The 24942-nt window shown below is 36.0% G+C and overlaps 1 protein-coding gene across 13 annotated transcripts in view; it reads right to left on the bottom strand.

Moving 5' to 3' along the window:
- MTMR3 (myotubularin related protein 3) overlaps positions 1-24942 on the bottom strand; it is a 129163-nt gene that overhangs the window by 71706 nt on the left and 32515 nt on the right. For 2 of the 13 annotated variants that reach the window (XM_073223155.1, XM_073223156.1), the window contains exon 2: positions 17761-17804. The exons of the other annotated variants lie outside the window; for them this stretch is intronic. The gene's annotated coding sequence lies outside the window, so the exon portion shown is untranslated. The remainder of the gene's footprint in view (positions 1-17760; positions 17805-24942) is intronic. 13 annotated transcript variants of the gene reach the window in all.

Here is a 24942-nt window from a genome sequence, read left to right as displayed (position 1 = left end):
TACAATTCAACAGATCCCCAGAAAAAGCCCACCCTTTTAAGCTAGTAATATTTATCTCATGTAAACAGAGGGAAACATGTGACTGCCATCCAAATATATATATATACAGGAAGAAAAGGAACTATTTCAGCTCACATCAAAAGCAGAATTCATCAACATACTTTACTTAACAAAAGGAGGGCAGAAGTACTAATCAGGGCTAGTAAGAAGTAAGCTATTAAGTAAAAAGGATTTCTCCTTTTTTGTTTTTATATAACTCCACTTAAATTAACTCAGAAAAACTCGAGTCATAGGTTCACACACATAAAATCAAAGTTTGAATATAAAAAATTCTTAAGTTATCATTTTGTTTAACCCAGTAATTGGAAAAGGGAGGGGACTTTTTAAAAAATCATACCAGCTAAACTTATAATCATACTAAACATTAAAATATTGGTAAAATATTCTCTAAAATAAGATGAACAACTTCCCAAACATACAGCCTAATATAAAGCTAAACAAACTAAGGAGTATTCCAAGTATATTGTTTATATATCACCAGCTTATGTGCTATTCAATTCAGCATGAAAAAAAAAAAAAAACAGTCCACACAGACAAGTAATTAGCATTCTCAAATTTCTAATGGTCATGTGAACATAACTATAAAGAATAATATCACACCTCTAAGGTCAATCTCAGCCACTCATGTTTCTTGTACTTTTCAATATGAAAATAGTTTGTCAAAGGAACTAATGTCTGAAAGAGGAGGAAGGAATACTAATGAGTTTATCCAAGCTCCCTGGTAAACATCAGCCTATGACTGGACACACATTCTGTACTACTTGTTTCTAGTCAGGACACTTATATGTGCCAAAATGCAAAGAAATACAAAGACCCTGGAAAGAACTTACACTTGTTTCTTTCTATTGATTTACACCCTCAACATCTAACCTAAACCCTATACACTATATATAGCATATAGTTATTTTTTCAATTACCAGCATTTCCGTGGTGTGGTATACATACCACTGGTGATACCTAATGACTTAAATGGAACACAGAAAAACATAAAAAAACATTAAAAAGCATTACATTAAAAAAACCAAAAACTACTTATGCTAGTGCACACTGGAAAAAACTGCATTTTTATTGACTGTGAGATGCCATTAAATTCAAGGCATGCCATTAAATTCAAGGCACACCATTAAATTTACACACCACAAAGAAAAGCTTCCCAATTCAACTATAAAATGCCAGTGATTTAAGATGCATTCCCATTTGGTATTACAAACATACTACAAAAGATTATGTAAATAATATACTAATATATGTCAATACAAATCCTTCTTATATAAAAACTGCTAAATAACTGTCTTTACTCAGGCTACTTTATTCTCTAATTTTTCTTCATAAAGACCTATTTTCCAATCCATTAAGAGTCTGAAACCATTCATAAGCAGTGCCGTATGCAAGTATCCAGTCCTTCCCACACACAAATAAGGCTTTCTCAGGGTTTCTGCTGCCATCAGAGAGCTCCCCCATCTTCCCAACCCTGACTGCTGTTGCTAGCACTGTACCACAGAATGCCAGGTCTCCTCTGGACTGTCACTATAGCACCTCCAACTCTACATATCCTAAACAGAATCCATCATCGGCTCCCTCCCTTCCCCCCCCCTATAAACTCTTTCTTAATACTCCATTGGGAGTCTCGTCAGCATAGGTCTTCAAAGCTAGAAACCATTTGGCTCATTTCCAGTAACAAAATCTGGCACTAATTCTCACTTTCTTTGAAAAATGCTCAATTCTCATTCTTCCATTCCATACCACCAGTGTCTGCACCATTTGGTCTAGCAAAACTAGTTCTCAAACATTTATTGGATTAAATTTATTTAGACCTTAATTATCTAATAAACCAAATAACCAATTACAACTGAACTTAAAATAGAAATAATTCTGGTTAATTCATCTTGTAATAATCTGGCATATCCCATCTCATCAAGAAATTTCACTTAAAACATCCCTGCTCAAAACAAATATGCCCTACGACATTCATATCCAGAATCAACATTAGCTTTTGTCCCTGCTATTACCGTGGCCTGATTTACTCATATCACCGTATCTGTTTGGATAAATCCTACATATCCTTCTCGTGGCTTAAAACATTACTTTCACTGTCAAAGCTTTCCTGCAGAGTTCACTGCACTGTCAACATAGCTCTGTTTTATAATACTTACTACATGTCATTAAAACCATTTACATTTGTCTGTCCTATAAGAGACTTCTAATTTCCTAAGGAGATATGAGTTATAAGAAATACATATTTGGTCGTTCAGATGACCAAATATGTATTTCCCAGGTATATTTGTTCTTCATTCACAGATCTGAAAACACTGCAGTCTTAAAGGTGAAATGGGTGTTTTGTCATGTTAATGAAGGCTTTTGGACCCCACCCCCAGGGGCAGGGTCTGGAGGTTGAATCAGCCAGTGGCCAATAATTTAGTCAATCATGACTACACAAAGAAGCCCTCTTTGTGAGGGCTTTGTACCCCTGAGAAGAGCTTATCGCTCTCTTGGATCCAGCTTCTTTGTCGAAGAGAACGTCCACGCTTGGGAGCCCAGAACCCTTCCATACATCACGGAGCCATGACCCAAGCTCCAAGAGGATAGTCCTTTATGTGGACCTTGCCCTGTGTATCTCTTCATCTGGCTGTTCACCTGTATCCTTTACGGTATGCTTTATTAAACTGGCAAAGGTAAGCATTTTCTCAGTTCTGTGAGCCACTCTAGATTAATAGAACTAGGAGAGGTGGTGGGAACCTCCAATCTATAGCCAGTAGGTTAAAAGCACACCTGGGGCCTGAGACTGGCATCTGGAGTGGGGGGTGGAGGGCAGTCTTACAGGACTGAGCCTTAACCTGGGGAATCTGGTGCTGCCTACAGGCAGATAGCCCCAGAAGAGAGTTTTTGGACACCCTGCTGGTATTCAAAAATTGCTTGGTGTTGTGGCAGGGGGAAGACCCCACACACACACACACAAACACATTGGAATGGGCAGACACCTGAAAGGAGTTATACTGCGGTTATACTTCTGTATACTATTACTGCAGTGTAATATACTATTGTTCTATTTAACAAGAAAAAAAGCACTGCACCTAAACAGGTCATTTTCTTACTCAACATTTGAACCCAAGGGCCTTATGAGAGATAGTACCATATAGCTTATTAGAAAAGAGCTTAGGTTCTGGAATCAGACCATTTTGGATCCCAACTTACTTGTATCACTTTGGGAAGTTCACTCAGTTTCCTCATCGGTAAAATGGGTAATACTAGAACACAGAGTTATTGCACTAGTGTCTTCAAATCAATGTTCAACAAATACTAATTCTGACAAGGAACATGCTCAATAGCTACTTTTTCTTTTTCTGATATCGTTAATGTACAGTTACTTGAACATTATGGTTACTAGACTCCCCCTATTATGAAGTCCCCCCCACAGTGTAGTAAGATGATTAGCTACTTTTTGAATTAAAAAAAAAATTACCTGAATGCAAGAAATTAACCAAGGCCTTCTATTACTTATCCACTGAAAAAGGTTTCAAAGCATGCCCATGTCCATGTAAAACATCTATATTCTTCATAAATGCAACACTTCTACTTGCCTTTCTTCACCTAGAATAAACACTTAGGATTGAAAGAGTTTGTTTCCATTATTCATTATAAACTTTAAAAATAAAGTTCCAAATAAAAAATATGTGACTTTGCTGAAGCAGAAATTTTTGTCATTTGAGTTTAAGAAGAAATCACTTAACTGAGTAAACCAAGCAACATTAACTATTATTCTCTACACATTTTCAGTTAATTCTGAGTACTATCATATTACCTGTCAAGATTTAGTGCATCTCTCAAAAAGGTCTCCCCAAAACAAGGACATTCCATCTCAACAAGGTTTCCCCAAATAAGGATCTTACTCTTCCCCTCTAGGACATTCTATGTGCATTCCAAATTCCTTGCCATTGTTTATGTTACTTCCTATACCTGGTCTGGCGTTTTCTACACCAACCAGATCGCCAGAGCTGCTCTAGTATTCCGAGCCACTTAACTTTCACTGCATTTTTGCAAGTACACGTGATTTAGCATTACCTCTCTTTTGTCAGTCTTCCTCTCTCCCTCAACTCCTTCCCTCACTTTCCTTTTCCCTCACTCAAACACAAAAAGGCACAAGTTCCCTCAAGAACTACCCAAAATGTTTTGATTGATCAATGAAATAACATTTACGTCACCTTACTAGTATTAGGATAGATTAAAAAAATGTTCTCATAAGTAATTAAAAATAACTATAGGTGACAATTCTTTCATTACAATCATGGAAAAATTGGAGTGCTTTCTACTTTGACGTTGTAGTCAAAAGTAAACTACAAAACTTCTTGAGGTATATAGGAACTTGGTAACAGCTATAACATCAGCCCTGTACTGTATAAATATATAACACCATTTTTGTATAAAATGAGAGCGGTTTTTGTAATGATAAACATTGCTTCAAGACAAGGATATGGAATATAAAAGTGACAGCAAGAAGGAGGAGCTCTTAATCCTCTTTGATGCCATATAAAAGTAGGAGTCCTTTATGATCAAGCTGTTCCTAAGACATCCTTTTTGCATTCCATTCTTTATGTGATAATTTTACTTATACCCAGAAAACTGATTTCCCTCTGTCCTTTTCCGAACATTTCCTGAAATGACACAGGAAGAGCAGACAGAGGTTCACAAATATTAGAGACTATAAAGTAGTTTCTTTCAACTTGAATCTAAGGATCTTTTTCAGTCATATACATTTAATGCTTTCTGATAACTAGCAAAGAACCCAAATAATTGTGAATCCCCATGAATAGCTGACTCTACAGCATCAGGAAATGTGGTAATATGTGGCATGCTAACCTAGAAAGAATAAGGCCATTTTTTAAAAATAACTTTTTAAAAAAGTGACAGCAAGAACAGGGACAGAAACACCCTAAATCAACACAGATGTAACCCCCTATAAATGAGTCAACTGCGACCAGCTATTAAGCTTGTTTTATTAGCAGTCAACTTTTACTGAGCACTTTCTATATGCCTGGAACTCCTTTAGTATTATTATATATATTAACTCAGTTAACCCCACAATAAGGTAGTGACTACTGTTCCCATTTATAGTTAGGAAAAAAAAACAGATGCACAGAGAAGTAATTTTTCCAGGATTATATTAGCTAAGTGGAGAAGCCAGAATTTAAAGCAGGCATTATGGCTCCACAGTTTATACTGTAAACATCTGTAACATACTGCCTCTCCATTAAATAAGTTTTGCTAACATAGTAAGATTTGATGCTGACTGTACTATTCATAAAGAGTCCATGTAAGGAGCCCTTGTACACTGAGAACATATTTCTTATATACTACATAACTTCTATACTTTTCAAAGAACAGTATGGGCTTTAATTCAGTTCATCCCACAACACTAGAGATTTTCATTGGTGTTTTATAATTCATTGTCTCAGGTATACTACGTGGCATTTGTTCCTAAAAATTCCTATTCTTTAAAACTTCTTCTCACTTGTCCAGTTAGTTCTGAACTCTAATTCTACCCTCCAAGGGGCTGACAAGTCATGCGTGAATTTAATGAGCCTAGTCCCTATTTCACCATGTATATACATCACTGTTGAGAACATTATAAAGAGCCCAAATCCTAACCTCTTTACAGCAAACCACTAGTAATTATGAAAATGACCTTCTAATCTGTTTTGCACCATTTAGCAATAAGACATTTTCATCCCTTATGGATGAAGGTGCTGCCACAGATAATTAAAAGCTTTCCTAGAGTTAAAACATATCCATTGCTTGCCTCTATTCCACCAACATGTCCCCACCATAATTTACTTTGTAGGACAAATTGTCTTTCAAAGCTATGCAGTTTATTGTTTCTTCATCTTTAAGGTCTTCATAAATTATTTTTTGGATTACCCCAAGATTTTTTTTTTATTTTATTAAGGTACAAATGAAGTACAACAAACTGCCCATACTTAAAGTGTATGCATTTTTTCCAGTTTTTTTTTTCCTGTTGTATGTAAAATACACATATTTACAATTTTAACCATTTTAAGTGTACAAGTCAATGGCCTTAAGTACATCCATATTGTTGTGCAACAACTACATTTCCAGAACTTTTCCCATCATCTCAAACTTCCTTTTTAATGTTGAATAATACTCCATTGTATGTATACACCACATTTTGTTCATTCATTCATACACTGATGGACATTTAGTTTCTACGTTTCAGCTACTGTGAACAGTGTTGCTATGAACACTGGTGTATTACCTTAGTCCCTGATTTCACTTCTTTAGGGTAGGTATCTAAAAATGGGATTGCTGAGTCACATGGTAATTCTTTAATTTTTTGAGAAACTACCACATTGGTTTCTATAGCAGCTGTACCACTTTACATGTCACCAGCAATGCACCAGGGTCATAGTTCCTCCATACCCTCAACACTTTGCCACTTTTTTGATAATAGTTATCTTAATGGGTGTGAAGTGGTATCTCACGGCTTTGATTTGCATTTCCCTAATGACTAGAGATGTGGAGCATCTTTTTATGTGCTTACTAGCCATTTGTATTAACTTTTTTGAAGAAATGGTTATTCAACTCCTTTTGTCTATTTCTTAGTAGGGTTGTTTTTTGGTGTTATGGTTCTTTATATGTTCTGGATAGTAATCCTTTATCAGATATGCGATTTACAAATATTTTCTCCCATTCTTTGGGTTGCCTCTTCACTCTCTTGACAGTGTTCTCTGATGCACAAAAGTTAAATTTTAATAGTTCAGTTTATCTATTTTCTTCTGTTGCCTGTGCTTCTGATATCATATCCAAGAAATCATTGCCAAATGGAATGTCACAAAACTCATCTGCTAGGTTTTCTTCAAACAGTTTTATAGTTTTAACTCTGGGGTTTAGGTATTTGATCTTCAATTAGATAAGAGCACAAACAATCATGCTTTCAAATCCACAAACTTTTTTGAGTTTAACTGTTAGGTGAAACTTAATAGAACCTCTGCTATAGAAACACAGATACATGAGATGTTAATTTATGTGCTGTTTATAATTTTTAAGCAACTGGCAAACAGGTAAACAAATATATCCATACAATGGAATATCACACCTTTCTAAGCACAGGAGTGGGTGAATAACCCAGGTTGACTTATTCATTGCCTATTCCTTCAACCACATAATCAAGGTGGAAACCAATCAGAATCCTTTTCTTTTACTAGAATCATGGTTTTCTAGCTGTGCAGCGGTTATCTAGCTGTACAGTGAGGCACAGAGTGGGTAACTTGTATCACAGTAATTTCACAGAGACACTACAGAACTGTTTTAGTTTTTCAGGGAAACATAGCAATAACTGACATCCAGTAGACACCAACAACTTCCTGAGGTATTCATAATTTCAACGTTTACTCACAAAACATTCCTTTCAATGACACTGTTTCTTTAAGAAGCAGGGGTTTTAGTGGTTGCTATGATAAAAAGTAAGTACCATGTAAAAAATCAATGTGGAACAGGAAAGAGAAGTGGAATGTCTGGTCTGATTCCAAAGTCTGAGAATTTATACAACATCCCACAAGCACACGTATTCTAATTAAAACATTTTCCTTCAAATTGTATGTATCAATTTTTCAAACAGCTAAGTTGTTAGGAAATAAATACTTAAGTTGTTTGGCTCTAACCACTTAATGAATGGATCCTGTTAGCTATTTCTTTTGGCCCAGGGGTGCAGTGGAAAATCTTAGTCAAAACTAAGGAAGAAGAGACTTTAGGCTATGCAGTCATGAGACAGGAAAAGCCTGAGAAAATCACAATGCACAGAGATACAAAACTAGAATACCTGAGATACTATGTACCCCCACTTCCAGTCTTCAAGGTCCCTAAGCTGCCTACACACTTCTTAGTTATGTCAGCTGTTCTGGTATACTGACAATAAAGCCACACCTTTTTATTTAAGCTCTAATTCAGTTTGTCACCAAAAGCCAAGAGTGAATAACAAAATCAGATGATTTACACATTCAGCCTGGTGTCCTTAATAAAATCACAATTGAATAATGTCTATCTGATTTTTTTAAACAAATGAAGACACAGAATTAAGGCATTACTGAAGTCAAATACAAATCATCCCATTTACTATTTCCTGTATCAATGAACACAGGATTCCTATTAGAAACTGCATACTTACACAAAATTTAATTTTAAAGTTTTATAGATTTCTTGACAGAAACACTCATTTAATTTTTCATAGCATAGTAATACAAACTATACCATATTTTTTCTTTCATGCTAGCATTAGAAATTAGACAATTTCTGAGTAGTAATGTTTAATCTAAAAAGTACAGCTTCAAAGAAAAATAAAATTCTATTTTATGACTTTAAAAAATCATGCATTTTCTTAAACACTGAAATAATTCATTTCCAGAAAAAATTAACATGGATCTTATATTGACTTTGATTTATGCAGAAGCCTGCTTTTTTTTTTTAAGGGTCAAGGTATTTTTTTTTGGTATCATTAATCTACAATTACATGAAAGACATGTTTATTAGGCTCCCCCCTTCAACAAGTCCCCCCCACAAAGCCCTTCACAGTCACTGTCCATCAGCATAGTAAGATGCTGTAAAATCACTACTTGTCTTCTCTGTGTTGCACAGCCCTCCCTATGCCCCCCACACACTACACATGCTAATCATAATGCCCCCTTTCTTTTTCCCCCCCTTATCCCTCCCTTCCCACCCATCCTCCCCAGTCCCTTTCCCTTTGGTAACTGTTAGTCTATTCTTGGGTTCTGTGATTCTGCTGTTTTGTTCCTTCAGTTTTCCTTTTTTCTTATATTCCACATATGAGTGAAATCATTTGGTACTTGTCTTTCTCCACCTGGCTTATTTCACTGAGCATAATACCCTCTAGCTCCATCCATGTTGTTACAAATGGTAGGATCTGTTTTTTTCTTATAGCTGAGAGTAATATTCCATTGTGTATATGTACCATATCTTCTTTATCCATTCATCTACTGATGGACATTTAGGTTGTGCAGAAACCTGCTTTTATTATAAATCGAGATAGCAATGACCTCAGCAATGAGCACGATTTATATCACTCATTGTATGATTAACTGAAATAATTTAATAAAGATAAAAGCAGACATTTCCAATAATGAAATGTCTATTTTCCAATTGAAAATAGCAATTACAGCTAATTTTTATGATCTATAATAAAGGTTGTATAGACCCACTGCAAATAAAGCTTTAACAGAAGTAAAAGTAATCAGCTAGCTAACATTCAAGTTTTACTTCTAATTGAGTATTCTGCCTTGATCACACTAGCTAAAAACCCCAACAGTGAACTTGATCCTCCATGCATGTCACTTTACCACCATCTAAATCTACCATCGTTTTCCCAAGTATCTGCATTCGTTTTCATCCTGTGTGTTCCTATCTTCTGTCCATATAAAAATGTATTTGTTTTATTAATCTTTTATGTGTGTGTGTGCGTTTGTATACACAAGCATTTAGCCCTACTCTATATGAAGTGCAATTTTTTTCCCAGATTAGTTACTTTTGGCTCTGTGTATATTTTCCCTAGACAAATGTTTACTTCCATTTACCACTGTTTATTAATTAATAATTATCTACTTAATGTTATTTAAATGTTTAAACAATATTTAAAGTGCCCCTTTCCCCAGTGCAACTTTTGATCTGATGAGACTGCCTAAAATGTCTAGGGCAAAAAGTATAAGGGTCTGAAGTATTTATAAGTTTAAATGAGACTCTGTGAAGACCATCATTAACATGCAACTGAATTAAACCTCCCCCCCCCATGAAGAAATAATCTGAACCATGAAGTGTACTTAGTTGTATAAATTCCTGGAGGCCTAAAGTGAGAGGAGAGAAATATACAGATTAAATATTTACTTAGAAAGAAAAGAGGATAGAGATAGAACTCAATAATATGGATACATTTAATGCAAAAGCAACTGAGGTTTGCAACAGTCCATTGGTGCCTGTATCCGTCAAACAAGCAGAAAGGGGAGGAATGAAAATAGGATAAAAGAAGGAAAATATGGTTCTTCGGACTAACGTGTATTAAAGGAAGAATCAAGTGATCTTTATACCATTGTGCCTGTGCACTAGTGGTTAAACATGTCTCCCTCCCAATGCAATATAGGTTAGCTCCCAGTTATCTAATACATCTCTGGTTTAAATCTTTCCCATTCATTCAAATCCGTTTCTACTTAACTACTTCCTAAATTTTTTTAACCTTAATGTTCTGACGACCTATTTTTTTTTATTAAGGTATGATTGATATGAAGGTTTCACATGAAAAAATAATGTTATTACATTTACCCATATTATCAAGTCCCCACCCATACCCCAATGCAGTCACTGTCCAGTGCAGCAAGATGCCACAGATCCATTATGTGCCTTCTCTGTGCTACACTGTTTTCCCCGTGATCCCCCACACCATGTGTACTAAACATAATACCCTTCAATCCCCTTCTCCTGCCCTCTCACACCCCTCCCCTTTGGTAACCACTAGTTCATTCTTGGAGTCTCTGAGTCTGCTGCTATTTTGTTCCTTCAGTTTTGCTTCATTGTTATACTCTACAAATGAGGGAAATCATTTGGCATTTGTCTTTCTCCACCTGGCTTCTTTCACTGAGCATAATGTCCTCCAGCTCCATCCATGTTGTTGCAAATGGTAGAATTGGTTTCTTTCTTATGGTCAAATAGTATTCCATTGTGTATATGTACCACCTCTTCTTTATCCATTCATCTACTGATGGACACTTAGGTTGCTTCCGTATCTTGGCTATTGTAAAAAGTGCTGCAAACAAGGGGTGCATATGTCTTTTTCAATCTGAGAAGTTGTATTCTTTGGGTAAATTCCAAGGAGTGGGATTCCTGGGTCAAACGGTATTTCTATTTTTAGTTTTCTGAGGAACCTCCATATTGCTTTCCATAATGGTTGAACTAGCTTACATTCCCACCAGCAGTGTAGGAGGGTTCCCTTTTCTCCGCATCCTCGCCAGCATTTGTTGTTAGTCTTTTCAATGCTGGCCATCCTTACTGGTATGAGGTGATATCTCATTGTGCTTTTAATTTGCATTTCCCTGATGATTAGTGATGTGGAGCATCTTTTCATGTGTCTTTTGGCCATGTGAATTTCTTCTTTGGAGAGCTGTCTCTTCAGATCTTCTGCCCATTTGTTCATCAGGTATTTGCTTTTTGGGTGTTGAGGTGTGTAAGTTCTTTATATATTTTGGATGTTAACCCCTTGTCAGATATGTCATTTACAAATATATTCTCCCATACTGTAGGGTGCCTTTTTGTTCTGTTGATGGTGTCCTTTGCTGTACAGAAACTTTTTAGTTTGATGTAGTCCCATGAGTTCATCTTTGTTTTTGTTTCCCTTACTCGAGGAGATGCATTCAGGAAGTTGCTCATGCTTATATTCAGATGTTTGCCTATGTCGTCTTCTAAGAGTTTTACGGTTTCGTGACTTACATTCAAGTCTTTAATCCATTTCGAGTTTATTTTTGTGTATGAGGTTAAACAATAATCCAGTTTCATTCTCTTGCATGTAGCTGTCCAGTTTTGCCAATACCAGCTCTTGAAGAGGCTGTCTGACAACCTATTTTTAAATGCATTCCTTTTGCGACCCAATAGGTAGATCCAAGAGCTACTGCAGGTCTTTTTAGAATTCTCATCTTGCACATTCATCCAACCCTGAACACAGCTAAGATTTGTGTTTATGAAGTATTTCAAGTTTTTACTGGAGAGAAATGGTAGTTCCAAGTTGGTTCAATGTTTGTCCAGGATGCTTCATCCCATTTTCATTCCAGTATTGCTGCAATGTTTCTCTGGCTCCCATTCTTAATCTAATGCTTCTCAATCTAGCAACAGAAGGATCAAGCCTTCTTTAAACTCACTGGAAAACTAACAAGAGTATATTAGATAAATCAAAGCCACTTCCATCCCAGATGAAACCAAGTCACAAAAATGCACTTAATTCAGCGAACGACACCATCAATAGAACAAAAAGGAACCCTACAGTATGGGAGAATATATTTGAAAATGACAGATCCGATAAAGGCTTGACGTCCAGAATATATAAAGAGCTCACACGCCTCAACAAACAAAAAACAAATAACCCAATTAAAAAATGGGCAGAGGAACTGAACAGACAGTTCTCTAAAAAAGAAATACAGATGGCCAACAGACACATGAAAAGATGCTCCACATCGCTAATTATCAGAGAAATGCAAATTAAAACTACAATGAGGTATCACCTCACACCAGTAAGGATAGCTGCCATCCAAAAGACAAACAACAACAAATGTTGGCGAGGCTGTGGAGAAAGGGGAACCCTCCTACACTGCTGGTGGGAATGTAAATTAGTTCAACCATTGTGGAAAGCAGTATGGAGGTTCATCAAAATGCTCAAAACAGACCTACCATTTGACCCAGGAATTCCACTCCTAGGAATTTACCCTAAGAACGCAGCAATCAAGTTTGAGAAAGACAGATGCACCCCTATGTTTATCGCAGCACTATTTACAATAGCCAAGAATTGGAAGCAACCTAAATGTCCATCGGTAGATGAATGGATAAAGAAGATGTGGTACATATACACAATGGAATACTACTCAGCCATAAGAAGCGGAAAAATCCTACCATTTGCAGCAACATGGATGGAGCTGGAGAGTATTATGCTCAGTGAAATAAGCCAAGCGGAGAAAGAGAAATACCAAATGATTTCACTCATCTGAGGAGTATAAGAACAAAGGAAAAACTGAAGGAACAAAACAGCAGCGGAATTACTGAACCCAAAAATGGACTAACAGGTACCAAAGGGAAAGGAACTGGGGAGGAAGGGTGGGCAGGGAGGGATAAGGTGGGGGGGAGAAGAAGGGGGGTATTAAGATTAGCATGCATGGGGGGGGAGGGAGAAAGGGGAGGGTGGGCTGTACAACACAGAGAGGACAAGTAGTGATTCTACAACATTTTGCTATGCTGATGGACAGTAACCGTAATGGGGTTTTTAGGGGGGACCTGATATAGGGGAGAGCATAGTAAACAGAGTATTCTTCATGTAAGTGTAGATTAAAGATTAAAAAAAAAAAGAAAGAAAGAAAAGGGGGATTACTCCTTGATAGGCTAAAACTATTGGTAAATCAAAGATTAACACATGCTTTAAATATCCTTAATGTTGATCACTTAAAGGGTGTCAGATGATCAGCTATAGAGGTACTCTTTTCTGATAATATGCCTTTCTCTTAATAAAAAAAAAAAAAAAAAGCAGCTCCTGTGTGCTGACCTCCAATGAGTTCTGCACAGTGGTATAGAGGGCATGTCAAAGTGTGGGCAAAGGGTCTGTTTATTTCTATGCAGAAGATCAGGGCCTAGCTTGGCTACCCAGAAAATGAACTAAGATATGATATGAGGAGGAGCTTCCGGCATCAGCACTCTCTGGAGGACTCGTGCCGGGGGATGATCATCAAAAAGCCTCCACAGGGATCCGGGCGATGCCGCGGTTGTGGCTGCATCCACCCCACCGTCTCCTGGACTTGCCATTGGAATGAGGAGGGAAATGTCTAGGCTGGCATGTGCATACAGTGAGACAACGAATTTGACCGGATCTGTACTGTTGGCACTCAATCAGGAGTTGGGAGGGGTGCAAGTTGTAGCACTACAAGATCTTATGACTATAGACTATCTACGGTTAAAAGAACGTATGGGATGTGAACAGATCCCAGAAATGGGTTGCTTTAATTTGTCTGATTTCTCTCAGACTGTTCAAGTACAGTTGGACAATATCCATCATATCATAGACAAATTTTCACAAATGCCTAGGGTGACTAAACGGTTTTCTAGGCTTCACTGGAGATGGCTGGTAATTATAGATTTGCTTTGTTTATGTCACCATATTCCTATTATGTTAATATGTGTGCGCAAGTTAGTTAGTAGTTTAAAACCTATACATGCTTAAGGTACTCTACAAGAAGATATGTCAAAGAAATAATCAATCCTCCCATGTTTTCTTCCATATGCTACCTCTATAGCTTTTCTTCTTCCTTCCTAATTACAACCCTTAAATAGAATTCGTGCCGCATATCGAATTTACCGAGTATCATAATTCCTCCAGGTGGTAAAGAAACCTCGAGACAAGTGCTGGGCATAGAAGCCACAGGGCATAAATCTGCAAAGAAGTAAAAAGCTAACCTTTTCAAACAATATGGCTTCTCTCTCACTTACCAACTTTACATTTCCCTGTATGGCCCCGGAAGATGACTGGTTAGCCAGAGACGGGTAAGATTCCTCAAGGGAGGAACAACCTAAGACATGCACAGTCGCAGGGGGGCCATCAGGTGAGAAATTGGAGAACAACAGTGGTGAAGCTTAGAACCTCACCCTCTGCTGTTTTGAGAGAAAGCTTCTGCATCCGTGGATGTTTTATTGCCCTTGTCTAGCTCGGATTAGCACATAGTCTACAGGCACACACCTGATCATCTACAATTGCTCTCTTACAACACTAAACTATGTTTTCTAACTTTATCTTGCATCTACCTACCACTTCAGCATTTTATTAAAAATAAAAATAATAATAATAATAAAGGGAGAAATGTGGGACCCACATATAAATCAAGTATAAAAATCAAATGAATATTCATATTTGACCTGATTGTTTATAGTTCATAATGCATGATCAAAACTGAAAGTTTCTGTGATGACTGCCCTTGTACTGTTCACCATGTAAGAACTTATTCACTATGTAAGAATTCATTCACCATGTAAGAACTTGTTTGTTATGCTTCAGAAGACTGGAGACTGACGAGAATTAGGCTTGAGATGGATTAATGATTGTGCATTGAGCATTGACCCCCCTATACAGAATTTTATTGTTGTTAACAGTATTTGATCAACAAATATGAGCGATGCCCTCTCAAAAAAAAAATGCAGTTAATTGACAAAATTTATACTTTTGACCTGTAATACTTCAATTCACATTGTAATTGTGAATTACAATTCACAATTGCCTAGGGTGACCCAGTCTATTCTGTAACTTAAGGTAACTCCCTCAAAGTCCACCTATGTAATCAAAGGCCAATTTTCAGTTGGAAGGAATTGAAACACACAAAATCTTATTGTAGAAATCTAAGCAGAAAACCCAAATAAAGATTAAAACATTTCCAGCAATACCAAGAAATTCAAATCACTAGTCCTTCTGAAGAAAACTTAAAAGGCTGAATAAAATATTTTAAGTTCTCTTAAAAGTAAGGACCTAAAAGTAGAGTGAGCTATTATCAAAATCAAATTCCCTGAGTTACGTAAAAGAAGACGAAACTCAGAGAGATGAGTCCAATACTTAGGTCAGTTTCTGCCCAGGGGGTGTTTACTAAAACTGAAGAGACCCTAAGCTGTACTTCCCATCAGCCTCCAAATTTCTTTAAACTCCAACTACAAACTGTTAGAAATACACAACTAAAATTTAAGGAAATGAAATGTGAAAACAGACAATGGAGAAAGATATGCAAATACTAACAAAGAGGAAACTGGTTTGTCTATACGGATATGAATAAAAGTAGTTAAGGCATTATTAGAAATAAAGAGGAATCTCTCATAATGATAAAAGGTTTAAATTATTAGGAAAATGAATGATTCTACAGTTAGGCATAATATATAAACATAATAACATGATTTTGAAATATATAAAGCAAAGAAAACATCACAAAGAGCCATAAAATAACACTTTTCTATCAGTACTTGAATGTAACAAATAGGATAACCCCCCTCCACCAAGAAAAAACAGGTTTTAGAAAAGAGATTTGAACAATATGGTTAACAGACTTCATCTAATGGACATATATATATAAAACTCCACATCCAATTCTGCAGAACTTTTTCAGAGCCCACGAAACATTTACCAAAATTGACCATATACTGAGCTGTAAGACAAGTCTCACGAATGTTAAAGGATTTAAAACACACTTTACGTCTTGACCATAGTGCACTCAATAGCAAAAAGGTAACTATAGAGTCCCCAAGTGTTTGGTAAAAATTTAGCAAGGCACTTCTAAGAAAGACTGAAAATTACTGAGCCTAAGCACCATTCAGACATTAGGGGGAAAAAAGCAAAATAATTCCAAAGAGAATTCCAAACTAGATCAAAACACAATACACAGAAATGTGCGAAAGAAAGTATGTACAGTATGATTCCATTCAAAAACAGGCAAAACTAAACTATCATTTATAGATGCACAAATAGATAACAGTACAAATAAAAGCCAGATAGTGATTACTATAAAGACCAGGACATCAGTTATTTCTCAACTAGAGGGAGGGGAAGGGTATGCCTAGGAAGGAAGGAAGGAACAGAGACCTGAGCAGCTTTCTGGTGTGCCAGTGATGTTCTATTTCTTGAACTGGGTGGAGGTGACATGAGTATTCACTTTATATAAAAACATTCATTACACTGTACATTTCCATCTCATGCATTTTGTGTGTTATATTTCACTACAAAAAGTGTTCAAGAAAAGACACTTGGGAGAAAGAAATGCATGAGACCAACAAAAAGATCACTAGTTTCCAGATGTCATACTGCCTCTGCATGCCAGAAGCTAAGATGGCCTGGGAATAAAAGAATCTGTTAGGAAGACCACAAATACCACCCTTGTCCAACTCAGCTCCATATCTCCCAATCCACTTCCTGTCCTGTTGGAAAGTAAGGAGAAAAGACAGTAAACTCAAAGTCAGACTTGCTCCCCTATCACCGATCAAAAACATGACTTCAAGTGAGGATATTTGGTCTAGAATAAAATATCACAAAATTAACACGCAAGTCAGAAAGAGTACAAGTTAAATTCTTACCTAAAACAATGACAAATTCTTGAGGTAGATAAGGATGTAGGGAATAAGTATAGTAAGATATTAAAAGTATTTACTTTAATGACCCAAAAAAATAAATTATTACTGGGCTCACAAATCAACACAATTTTTTTTTCTCCTTAGTATGACCAAAGTTTACACATGGTTCCAAATCAAAGACTCAGATTTCAGAAGGGTCTGCACCTATTGAAGCATTATCAACTAAAGTAAAAAACAGGCAAAAAATTCATATGGAACCACAAAAGACCCTGAATAGCCAAAGCAATCCTGAGAAGGAAGAATAAAGCAGGGGGAATTACACTCCCTGACTTCCATCCAGCTCTACTACAAAGCCACAGTAATCAAGACAATTTGGTACTGGCACAAGAGCAGACCCATAGACCAGTGGAACAGAACAGAGTTCAGATATAAACCCAAGCATATATGGTCAATTAATATACGATAAAGGAGCTATGGATATACAATGGGGAAATGACAGCCTCTTCAACAGCTGGTGTTGGCAAAACTGGACAGCTACATGTAAGAGAATGAAACTGGATTATTGTCTAACCCCGTACACAAAAGTAAACTCAAAATGGATCAAAGGCCTGAATGTAAGTCATGAAACCATCAAACTCTTAGAAAAAAACATCGGCAAAAATCTCTTGGACATAAACATGAGCAAATTCTTCATGAACATATCTCCCCGGGCAAGGGAAACAAAAGCAATAATGAACAAGTGGGACTATATCAAACTGAAAAGCTTCTGTACAGCAAAGGATACCATCAGTAGAACAAAAAGACATCCTACAGTATGGGAGAATATATTCATAAATGACATACCTGATAAGGGGTTGACATCCAAATTATATAAAGAGCTCATGCACCTGAACAAAAAAGCAAATAATCCAATTAAAATATGGGCAGAGGAACTGAACAGACACTTCTCCAAAGAAGAAATTCACATGGCCAACAGGCACATGAAAAGATGTTCCACATCGCTAATCATCAGAAAAATGCAAATTAAGACCACAATGAGATATTACCTCACACCAGTTAGGATGGCCACCATCCAAAAGACAAACAACAAATGCTGGCGAGGATGTGGAGAAAGGGGAACCCTCCTACACTGCTGGTGGGAATGTAAACTAGCTCAACCATTGTGGAAAGCAGTATTGGAGGTTCCTCAAAAAACTCAAAATAGAAATAGCATTTGACCCAGGAGTTCCATTTCTAGGAATTTACCCTAAGAATGCAGCAGCCCAGTTTGAAAAAGACAACTGCACTCTATTTACGACAGCCAAAAAATGGAAGCAACCTAAGTGTCCATCAGTAGATGAATGGATAAAGACGAGGTGGTACATATACACAATGGAATATTATTCAGCCATAAGAAGAAAACAAATTCTACCATTTGCAACAACATGGATGGAGCTAGACAGTATTATGCTCAGAGAAATAAGCCAGGCGGATAAAGACAAGTATCAAATGATTTCACTCATCTGTGGAGTATAACAACAAAGAAAAAACTGAAGGAACAAAACAGTAGCAGACTCACAGAACCCAAGAATGAACTAACAGTTACCAAAGGGAAAGGAACTGGAGAGGATGTGGGTGGGAAGGGAGGGATAAGGGGGAAAAGGAGGCATTACGATTAGCACACATAATGTAGGGTGGGGGGAACACAGGAAAGGCAGTATATACAGAGAAGACAAATAATGATTCTATAGCATCTTACTATGCTGATGGACAGTGACTGTAATGGGGTGTGGGGGGGGGACTTGATAATAGAGGGAGTCTAGTAACCATAATGTTGTTCAAGTAATTGTACATTAACGATATCAAAATAAAATTTAAAAAAATAACAAAAACAGGCTTTTGGGAATTCATACCATCATTCACTGACTGATTCTTTCACAAACATTTATGAAATTCATTTTGATGTTTACTTCACTGAGACCCAAGATTTATATGTACTGCTATTATTTGCCAAATTTTTGTTCTATAAACTAGTACTTTAGAAAAATCTTCAATATTTTATGGGAAAAAGAAGTGAACCAGCTCAAAAAGAGGGGAGAACAAGTAGCTCCTGAGCCTAAGATCGCTGCGATCAAAGGTAAACAGTGTCTGATAAAGAAAGAAAAGGAGGTCCTGGCACTCAGCAGGCACTCAAACAACTGATTTTGATAGCTTTTAAGGTGTCAGCATTCTCCTGAGGAGAAAAGATTCAGCCCTGTAGAAAAGGATATTAAAAACCATCAAATCCAAATGAGCTACAAGACAAACGGAAGCTAAAACATTAGTAGAAATAGCCAGAAAGATAACAGAAAATTAAGATGGTATATAATAATGAAATCCATTATCAGAAGTTCTTAGTTTTGTCAGCAATATAGAAGTGGGTGCCTCACAAAAGGTTTTGGAAAAGGAGTAAAATATAAGCTTTAAATCCAAAAAAAATCAATCAAATTCTCCAGATGTCTCTCAGTCACATCAGTAATATCAAAAACATGAGCCTCTTAAAACTCAAGTGGAAAGGATGAGGGGGGACCGTGTATTTTTGTATTACAATTGTATATTCTATTCAAAGAAATTAATATAGAAAACTTAAGAAAAACAACTAGGGGATATGGGAAAATACAGAAAATTTACCAAGGCAAATAAATGGCCATTAAATCAAAAACTTGGTGTCACTAAATAATGTTCTACTACAGATTATTATTAATAGCAAAGCTACCAACATTTTCTGAGAAGTTAACAAAACAAATCCACTCACTCTAAAGATGAACACTTATTAAATTCCCAGCTGGGCAATGCTTTCCTCCAACTTTCTTTAAGCCTCTCTATTTCAACACTGAGGCAATCTAATCTAATGGAAGCAAGTCAGAAAATCAGGTTTTCAATTTAACTCCCAGCTCACAATCCTCAGAGCTGGCCGGCATCTAGTACAGGAAAAAGCTACAGGGTGGGAAGGATGTCTACTTGTCCTGCATTACTGGGCTGTAAGTTTGTGTTGTTATGGACACCAGCACAATAGAACAAATGTAAGGGCAAGGAAGTAAAAAACTGACTGGGGATAAGACAATCTGGTCCATGTGATCAGTATATTAATGAGACTACACTACCTAAAAGTTCCCAAGCATATCCAAATAATCTGAATTTTTCAACAATTTATTATGACTTTTAACAAAACTGTTAAGTCAAAGAATCTTACTCTTCTTAAATCTAATCCTGTTCCAAATTACAACTGTAGACTATAGAACAGGAAGAGATGCAAATTCATCTAAGGGATTTCAGAATAGATGGCTGATTATGTCTCCAGCTCCTAAATTTTTCCCTGGAAAGCGTACAGGGGAAGGAGATTTTTTCAACCAGACAGTAAACCTAATGAGAAAGGCAAATTCTTTTGCAAAAGTCAGGACTTAAAACTAGATCTCCTGCTTTTCTTCCTTATTCTACAACCCAGAACTGTTGCAGATTAAAGAATACAATTTCCGTTTCACTTTGCAGTATCACTTCACTTTCTGCTGCTTTAATGACTTCAAGGGCAATATCAGTGCTTAAGAATTAAAAATGCACTTGCAGTAGCATTTTAAAGTGTTAGTTTCAAGACGTTCTTGCAGCTTTAGAGGCAACCTGACCTTGTTTCAAAAACTAATTCAGGCATTTATTACTTCCTTAATACCAAGGTTATTTTTCATTAACATGGTTATGATGGCAATACCTTAGTGCTATTGTAACAACTGTATGATCTAATACACAGATGCAATTAGAAGTGTACCTGGCACTTCATTATCACATACTTGTATGTTAGCCATACATACAATGCCCTGTTATGTATCAATAACTAGTTGTACCACGCTATTTCTTGAGCTCTTGAAATATAATTATCTCTGCTGACCAAACAACTTCACAGGATTATGGAAAATAAACCAATATACATTTATGAACAGCTCTTACAAAGTCTTCATTATGTAAGTATCCATGACTCAGTTCACAAGAGAACTATAGGTGAAACACTGCACACACAGCTCTGTTCGAATACTACACAAAACAATATATGCTCAGTGAAACTAGTCTAAAGGGATATTTAAATATTATTTTGTTAAACAAAATCACACTCTGAATATTAGCTTTTAAATATGAAGATAACGGTATTTACTGAACTATGTGCCCATCACTAAGTTGCGCCCTTTTCACACATTCTCTCATTTGATCTTCATATAGTTGTTGAGGTAGGTACTACTTATCCCACTTCATAGTGAGGACTGCAAGTCGAAGGATTAAGTAACATGCCCAAGGTCAAAGAGCTGGTACATTTCTAGATTCTAAAATACCAGAGTATTGGACACCTCACCATGATGTGACATGATCACCCAAATGAAGTTTTCCCCTATAACAATGATAAGAACTTTCCAGGTTCTATAAATAAAGTACTGGAACTAATAACATACTAAGAAAAAGAGGTTATAAATATTCTATTAAAATGCAAAAATAACTAGAGAAAAGTTCCAGAAGTACATGTACAAGAGAAAAACTAGACTCCAGAATATTTAAACAGGGCACAAGGAAAACCACGACCTTCTTCAAGTACTCCAATATGGATAGTACTTCCTTAGGTACTCTAATTTGGTTAGATGTGTGCTAAGACCTTTAATGTCTGAATTTAATTTTCACAAGCAAATTTACTCCCTTCCATAGATATTATAAATATAAATGTCTTTATCTATACATCAACTGCCCTAAAAATGTGTACTATTTTCAAGGGAGAACAGGTAGGAGAATAAACATGATTTGAGCAAGCACACAAGTATCATCCCTATAATAAGGAACAACTAAAGACGTTCTATTGGTTTATAATATTTTGACACTTTATACTATCAGTAAAGTCTGATTGAGTCTGATGCATACTTTTCAGTTCAAAATTATGTGAAGATACTAGAATATAGTATACTGGTAACAACAACCCAATGAAATACAACAAGTTGGCATGAAGTATTTTAATTCTCAAATTTCAACATGTCATGACCAGTAGTAACACAAGCTATATTTGCATTGAGTTAAGAAGTTTAAAAACATACTAAAAACTTGTTGATACAGGAACCTGAGGTAATACATAATATTGTCAATTGCAAGGTGTATCCAAGAACTTCAATATAAGATTATTCTCAAAATTAAACCATAAAACCCATAAAGGATTGCTCTGTAGTTATATCTTCACTTTATTCTTAGGAAATAAACTCAAAGAAATTCTGGAGGGACACAGTACCTCCAAATTATTCTCAAAAGGCTCAGAAAAAAAATGGAGAGAAGGATAAAACATGAAATAAAATGTGCACAAGTGGTAAAGGAAATTGGTAAGTTCCTTGTATTATTTCTGTAGCTTTTATTAAACTTGAAGTTACAGCAATACAAAAATCTTGTTTAAATCTGACACAAATAATAGAAGATTAATACTGTTAGTCTGTGGATACACAGAGATTCATCACATTATTATCCTGTATTTTCCTTACAATGAAAACAATCCAAATTAAAAAGAAGACTGTACTATAGTTCCAGATAAAGTATATTCTGACCATGAGGAAGGCTGCATAAGACTACACTTGAGTGTTATTAATCACCTGATTCACATAATGCACCTTCCTCACTTCCATGCCTTCTAAGCAATCTGCTTGTAACTAACAGGTATGCCACTCCAGTGCTCTATTAAATTTACAACCAAAAAAAGAAATGATTTAAAAAGTACTTTTACTATGAAACTAAAAATAAAAAAGGGACTACAGTAACAAGAAGTCAAAATAGTGATTATCTCTTCAGGGCTTGTAGTGACTGGGAAGGGAAGGGTAGGAGGGAGTCTTAGTGGAGGAGAGCTGTAAATGTTCTATCTTAATCTGGGTACAGTCACATAGATCTATACATATGTACAAACTTATCAAGGTTTAAGGTTACGACACTTGGTTATATGTATACTGTATCTTCAATTTTTAAAAAAGTTAAGAACAGAGAGGTTCTCAGTTCAAATCCAAAACCTACAATGCAGTAGACTGACTATTCTGGCACCAGAGCCTGTAATCCTGGTTTACATGAATATACCTCCGAGATGGGATTTATTTGTTTGTTCTTTTTTTTTTAAAGAATAACCACTGCAGAACTCTGAAGGTGAGCAAAAGATCAAGGCACACGCAAGGAAGAAAGAAGAGCTGGCTGTCAGGAGTTCCCATCAAATAACATGAAATCTTAATGAATCTGTAGTATGAACTGTTTTACAAAAGGGCCAGAAATCAGGTTAAATACATTTCCCTCAACTGTCTTAGACTGCTTGAAAAGTTGAAAAACATGGAGTTCTTTTCTCCACTTCGAGGAGACTATGGGAATAGAAAATTGTTTTACAAAATATAGCTTTGGCAAAAACTAAACACTGTATCACTTTGGCTGCTGTCCTTTATTCAAAACAATATCTGCATGTACAGGACAATATAAACCAAAAATCAATGTATCTAATGATAAATAGTACCACAAAACTAACATTTAAGAGGCAAGTATGTAAATAGATAGGGGTAGATCAGCTACTGCTATCTTCCTTCCATTGGGCTATATCTCATTTCAGAGATTCAAGTACTGTTAACCTTATTGTGTCAGTATTTCCACTGCAGAATTCAAAACAAATTTTTTTCTAATTAAACAGTGAAGTTGCCAAGTCACCATTCAGAAACCACTCTCCATTCTGAGGAAATTCAAGATTTTTTAGCCAACAACCATTAAAAGTTAATCATTCTTAAAGTTCATTTTCTTAGTAACAAACTGAATATAATCATAAGCTCAGAAGTCCAAATAAAAGGTCTGAAAATGACTGTTAAATTCTGTAACAGTCAAAAATATAGTGACAAAGTTCAGATCAGTGTTGTGTGGGGGCTAGAGGGAAAACTGATACAAAAGGGCATTAGGAACCTCTTTTGCAGTAATGGAAATATTCTGTCTTGAATGGAGTGGTAATTTTAAGTGCACACATCTGTCAAGTACAGCAGATGAATTGTTTATGCAAATATATCTTAATAAAGTTAACTTAAAAAGTAAATCCACACAATTTAGGCTTTGAAAAATGATTAGGAAATCAAATGCCAAGAAAAAAATTCACTGTAACTGATTTAACTGAAAGGAATTAAAAGGCTGTCTATACAGAAGCCAATCAAGGTGCCTCCCAGAGTCACTTAGTTCTCAGCTGCCCTGCTCTCCACACAGCACCCCCTACTCCCCAACCACTTTCTCAGTGCTATAAGCATTCCAGTCAAAATACAAACCCTCCCTTTAAAAGAATACCTTTAAAAATAACAAATCTGAGTAAACAGATGACAGAACAAATGCATTTTCCTAAAGCTGTATTACAATAATCTAAAAGGAACTGAGCATATTCTTTTAAAAACCACCTATAATCCATGAGAGAAAAAAAACCCAAAGAAAATTAGACAAAAAGATAATGGGAAATCACAGAAGAAATGCAAATGTTCAACATAAATATGAAAATATGCTCAACCTAATAACCAGAAAAATACAAACTAAAAAACAAAAACAAAAACAATGAAGACAACTATTTTCTGTCTATTAAATTGGCAGAAAGATATTCATTTCAAATACTGGAATGAGTGTCGAAAACAACTACCTGAATACACTTTCGGTAGAAGTAAAGTTGTTACAGCTACTCTGAAGAGAGTTTTGGCAATGTATTAAAATTACAGCTATGCACTCTATGACACAGCAACTCTATTTCTCTTGATATAGAAGTAGTCACACATGTACATTAGAGGTATGTGTAAAAAAAATCTTCAGTACAAGTAGTAAGAACAAAATACTGGAAACAACCTAAATATTCATCAATAGAGGAATAGCTAAATGAATAAAGAATATGTTTGTATTATGGAATGTTACATAATATATAAACAAATGTCTATAAGACATATGCTAAGAAAAAATATAAAATGTACAGTATACTAAGAAGAAAAAGGAATGCCATATATTATTTAGGGGTACATA

This window comes from Manis javanica, chromosome 15 (assembly GCF_040802235.1).
Source record: "Manis javanica isolate MJ-LG chromosome 15, MJ_LKY, whole genome shotgun sequence".
NCBI lineage: Eukaryota > Metazoa > Chordata > Mammalia > Pholidota > Manidae > Manis > Manis javanica.
This window is presented reverse-complemented; position numbering and strand designations above follow the sequence as displayed.